This window comes from Sciurus carolinensis, chromosome 16, assembly GCF_902686445.1.
Source record: "Sciurus carolinensis chromosome 16, mSciCar1.2, whole genome shotgun sequence".
Taxonomy (NCBI): Eukaryota; Metazoa; Chordata; class Mammalia; order Rodentia; family Sciuridae; genus Sciurus; species Sciurus carolinensis.
Window position 1 is genome coordinate 39,640,054 of NC_062228.1, and position 6,000 is coordinate 39,646,053.

The following is a 6,000-nucleotide window of genomic DNA, read 5'->3' on the forward strand; positions in this document are numbered from 1 at the left end:
CATTTTGAAAAAATTAACAGTTTAAAAATTATTAATGATATCACCATAATACATTAAATATAATCTTCCAGGAAATACATATACATGAAGGTAAGATAGAGATGTGGACATATTATACTTATATTCATATATAATACTTGTGTGTGAATATATGTAGTCCTTTTTAGAATGTAAGATTCTGTTATGCTATACTGTTTTGTAACTTTTTCAATTCATATATGGTAAATATATTTTCCATTTTAAAAATGATTTCACTCTTCTGCATTTTAATAGCCAAACAGTATTTCAAGATTTATGCATACTATGTGTTCTTATTAACTCAGTCATTGGGCAGTTAGATGAATTCTAATTTTTCTATAGATACAACACTGAAATATCTGTTGTGCCAGACATTTGTGAACATACATGACAATTTTTCTAGATAAATTTTCAGGTGTAGAATTGCTGGATCAAACATTATTCATTGTTTAGGGCTTTAACATACACTGCCCAATTATCTTTAAAAATCTTTATTAGATAGTCATAAATCAATAGCTTTCCTATACTTCCACAGTGATTAAGCTGAGGAAGAAATCAGGAAAACTATCCCATTCACAATAATCTCAAAAAAAAAGAATACTTGGGAATTAATCTAACCAAGGAGGTGAAAGATCTCTACAATGAAAATTATAGAACCCAGAAGAAAGAAATCGAATAAGACCTTAGAAGATGGGAAGACTTCCCATGTTCTTGGATAGGCAGTATTAGTATTGTCAAAATGGTCATACTACCAAAAGCAATATACATATTCAATGCAATCCCCATCAAAATACAAATGACATTTTTCACAGAATTAGAAGGAAAAAAAAGAACAGTCCTTAAATTCATTTGGAAGAATAAGAAACCCAGAGTAGCCAAAGTAATACTAAGCAAGTAAAGTGAGGTAAGAGGCAACATAGTACCTGATCTGAAATTATACTGCAGAGCTGTAGTAACAAAAACAGCATGGTACTGGCATCAAGATAGACATGAAGACCAATGGAACAGAATAGAAGGCACAGAGAGAAATCCACATACTTACAGCCATCTGAAACTTGACAAAGACAGCCTTTTTAACAAATGGTGCTGGGAAAACTGGATAGTCATATGTATTTAAAGAATGAATCTAGATCCCTGTCCCTCACCCCACCCGAAAGTCAAATCAAAGTAGATCGAAGACCTAGGCATTAGACCAGAACCCTTTCAACTGCTAGAAGAAAATAGTCAACACTCCATCATGTTGGTGTTGGTACTGATGTGGAGACACTTAAAACTCAATAAATAAAACCAAGAATCCACAAGTGGGATAACCCAATCAATAAATGAACAAAAGAACTAAGCAGAAACTTCTCAAAAGAAGAAACACATATGGCCAACACTCAGATTTCATCTCACTCTGATCAGAATGGCAGTTATCAAGGACAGCCATAATAATAAGTTCTGCTGAGGATTGCAGGGGGAAAGGCCACTTATACATTGTGGATGGAACTGCAGACTCATACAACCACTTGGAAAGCAGTATGAAGATTCCTCAAAGAACAGGGAATGGAACATCCAAATGACCCAGCTATCCCACTCCTTGGTATTTGTCCAAAAGAATGAAACTCAGTATACTATAGTGATACAGCCACTTCAATGTTTACAGCAGCACAATTCACAATCGCCAAATTATGGAACCAGTCCAGAAACCCATCAATGAATGAATGAGTTAAGAAAGTGTGATAGATATGCAAAATGGAGTTTTACTCAGTTATAAAGAAGAATAAAACTATGGCAGAATATTATACTGAGTTAAGTGGAGAACATCATGCTAAGTGAAATAAGCCAGGATCAGAAAATCAAGGGTCAAATGTTTTCTCTCCTATGTGGAAGCTGGAGCAGAATAAGGGAAAGAAGGAGGGGAGGACCAGATATCATAAAGATATAGGGAAGATCAGCAAAACAGATGAAATTGAGAGGGAGGGAGGAAGGATGGGAAAAGGGAGGAAATGCAGATTGATTTTTAAAATATACCACAGGGAATTTCACATTTATGTGTAAGTAGAAAGAACTAATCAAAAACAAATAAATAGACAATCAAAAGGAAGGTCAGTAGAGGAGAGGAAGAAAAGTAGGGGGAAGGAGGAGTAGAAGGAAGAGGGAAGAACATGAACTGAAAACAAATTCCATGCATGTATAATCTTGTCAGGATGCACCCCACTGCTCTGTAGAACCATGATGCTCTGATTTAAAAAGGGGAAAAAAGGTGGGGAGATAGCTCAGTTGGTAGAGTGCTTGCCTCACAAGCATAAGGCCCTGGGTTCAATCCCCAGCACCACAAAAAAAAAAAAAAAAAAAAAAAAAAAGCAAAAAAAGTAAAAAGGGAAAAAAAAAATCTATGTTAGAATCTCATGTTAAGCCAGAAGAATGTTTCTAAAGTCAGTGCCTATAATTAAAAGACTGTTTTCTCTCCTATGTGGAAGCTAGACCAAAATTAGGGAAATAAGGGGAAAGTGCTGAGTAGAGAGGAAGGCACGTGAAGGGGAGGGACAGGAAAAGATGGAACTGCAGAATACATCTGACCAAATTTTCTTATGTATATCTATAAATGTACCACAGTGAATTTCACCTTTATGTATATCCATAATGCACTAATTAAAAAAAACAAATAAATAAATAGAGGAGAGAGAAGTACTGGGAACTGAATTGGAGTGAATTATACCATGTTTCCATAATTATGTCAAGATGAATCCCAATATTTGGTTACTAAAATAAACCAGTGACAAAGAAAGAGAAGCAATGGACAACCCCTTGCCATACAGCACCAAAAACATGGAAATGTATTGCAACCAAATTATAGGAGATAAGAATGAAACACAATATATGCCTAAATGAAAACTAAATATTCCTAAAGAAAAAAAGGGATTTCCTGTCATCAAAATTGCCCCAATCACTTATGAGGATACAGTACTAGAGATTGACATTCAGTAATACATTTGTTCATGCAATCATTAACACACTGTTTATTGAGCAATTACTGTGTGCAATAACAATGCTAGGATACATTGTGGCAGAGACCAAAGGAATTCCAAATTCCCACCCTCAAATGACCTTTCTAGAGAAAGAGATAACTTTAAAAAACATAAAAATCATGAAAATTCTAGATCATAAGATGATAAGTGTAACAGGAATGAGAGGGGTAAGGGAAATATGGTGGATGGTGAGCAGGCAATAGCAACTGAAGACGGAGGTAAGGGAGGCCCCCTGGAGAAGGGAACTTGAAGGAGATGTGGATCCAGCCATGCAACCAACTGGAGGAAAGGCATTCCAGAGAGAGGCATTCCAGCCTGTATGAATGTCCTGAGAAGGAGACATGACTGGCACCTTCACAGATCCACAAGGAAACAGTGTGGCCAGAGAAGTGAGAGGCAGGGAGAGGAAAATGTGGGAGAAGAACAGAGAGGTGACAGGGGCCAGAGCCAAGAGCCATGTGGGTCTGGGCTTTTACTTAGAGAGAAATGAAAATCATGGAGGATTTTTAACAGATCTGAGTGAGACTTGTTTAAGCAGATTGCTGTCTGCAAGATGGGAGTGGGTAACCCAGAATGTCACCTTGACCTCCCTTTCTCAAGTTACTGTTAGGGTTTAGTGAACATCTTATATGAAAGTGCATCTAAACATAAGACCCATCCTCAGCCCCCAGGGATGCTCACACTGCATGGAGATCCACTAAAGAAATAGCAGAAGATGAATGGTGAACTCTCCCATCTTAGGCTAACTCCAAACACACTCTGAAATGACAGAAATAGTATTCAACACATGTATCATGGTTTAAATATGAGATGTCCCCCCAAAGCTCAGGTGAGAATGTGAGAATGGCAATGTGAGAATGTTCAGAACAGAAATGATTCAATTATGGAAGTGGTAACCTCATCAGTGGATTAATCCACTGATGTGGATTAACTGGGTGGCAAGTATAGACAGTATGGTGTGAAGACCTAGGTCACTGGGGGCATGCATTTGGGGTTTACGTTCTGTCACCGGTGAGCAGAGTTCTCTTAGCTTCCTGGTTGCCGCATCCTGAGTGGATTCCCTCTGCCATGATGTTCTGCTTCATCTCAGGTCCTGAGCTGTGGACTCAGGTGACCATGGATGGAAACTCTGAAAGTGAACCAAATTAAACTTTTCCTCCTCTAAGTTGTTCTTGTCAGGTCTTTTGGTCACGGTGACACAAAGCTGACTAAAACGTCAACCAACCTTCTTTTCTTTCTTCCTGTTTTCCTTCCTCTGTCTCCTTTCTCTCCTATTACTTGGAAGTGGGTTATGAGGGAAGATGCACAGTTGAAACTGTGTAAATTAAATGTGCCAAATATATCTCTCTGCTCTGACGAATTTCATCTCCTTACACTTGCCCAACCATGGGTAGAATGCCTGCCATAGGGCTTATTATTATTATTATTTTAATATTTAGAAGTTAGTAGGCTGTATGCTATGCTTGGTTGCTAGTGCAAAAGAAGACTTTCCCCAGCCTGTTGGCTGTCTGTGCCTCTGTCCTGTGCAGTCTTTCCTGCACTTGACAGGCCCGAAGCTTGCACAGCAGCTCCATGCATGGCCTGGTCCCCCATCTAGGGTTGCACTGTGCACTGTCTTCTCTCCCTGGCAGTCCCCACCTCTTCAGGGTGAGGCAGGAGCCCCTCCTTCCTCACCCCACCTCAGCCCACCAGGAACTGCACAGCCCCACGGGGACACACTCAGCACTGAGCACAGAGTGAACAGGAGCTGTGGAAGAGCTGAGCAGCGTGGGTTTTGTCATGATAAGCCCTGGAGGGTGCTCTAAGCATGGGATTTGGGAGCTTCTGCCCACACAGGGCTGCAGTGCTTCCCAGACTCTGTAGCTACATCCTGAAGAGGTTTTGGAAGCGGCCTGGCGAAAAGCCAGTTTGCTTGTTGATTGTCCCTGAACACAATCGCCTTTTCCCAGCTATTACTCATGGAGCAGCCGCTATTCACCATGTTTTGGGCTGAGCGCCTCACATTTGCTCCCTCATGTAATTCTCACAATAAGCCCACGATGCAGAAATTGTTATGATTGATCGTTTACACGTGTGAAAACAGTGGCTCAGAGCATTTTGGGAACTCCCAGCTAGTACAGGGAAGCTTCCTTCCCTACCCCTTCTTTACTGCTCTGGACACAGCTGACTAAACTTCTGTGTTCACTTCAAGCGTCCACTGCGCCCGCCCCCCACGTCATCACTGATTCATCTCCCATCTCCTGAAGGGCATGGAGACAGTGGCCATCTATGTCTTCTGGAACTCAGAATGGAGGAGCCAGCGCGCCCTTCTCATTTCAGGTCCGGCCTCAGCAGCTTTCATTCCTTCCTGGCCCCAGGGCGGGCTCTGGACTGAGCCTGCCTCACCAGGGAGCAGCGTGTTGCCAGGAAGGCCAACTGGGAGTCAGTCATTCATTCTGAATACATTTTGAATACAGAAAAGGGTGACGGCCAGACTCTCCCCTTGAGGCCAGCTCAACCCAGAACTAGGACTCCTGCCTCTCCCCACCCACCCACTCACAGAACTGTCATCTTCTTCCTAGTTCCTGAACTCTTGGATCCTACTCCATTGACCTTTGCTTAATTGATAAAAACAAGATTTTTTTTTCAAAAAATGTGTTTGGACAAATCAAAAACTCTCTACTTTGGAAGTAGTGTTGAGCTAGCTCTAAAGACATATCTAGGGTTCTGTTCTGTTCTTTGGTAAACTCTACAGATACATGGATGGAAGGATGGATGGATAAAAGGATGAATGGATGGATGGACAGATGGATGGAAGGATGGATGGATAAAAGGATGGATGAATGGATGGATGAATGGATGGAAGGATGGGTGGATGGACGGATGGATAGATGGATGGAAGAATGGATTTTCCTCAGTGAACAAGTATCAACATGGACAAAAGCAAAGCAAGAAACATCAAACGTATGCCTTTTGGGGGATTAAAGGAGGG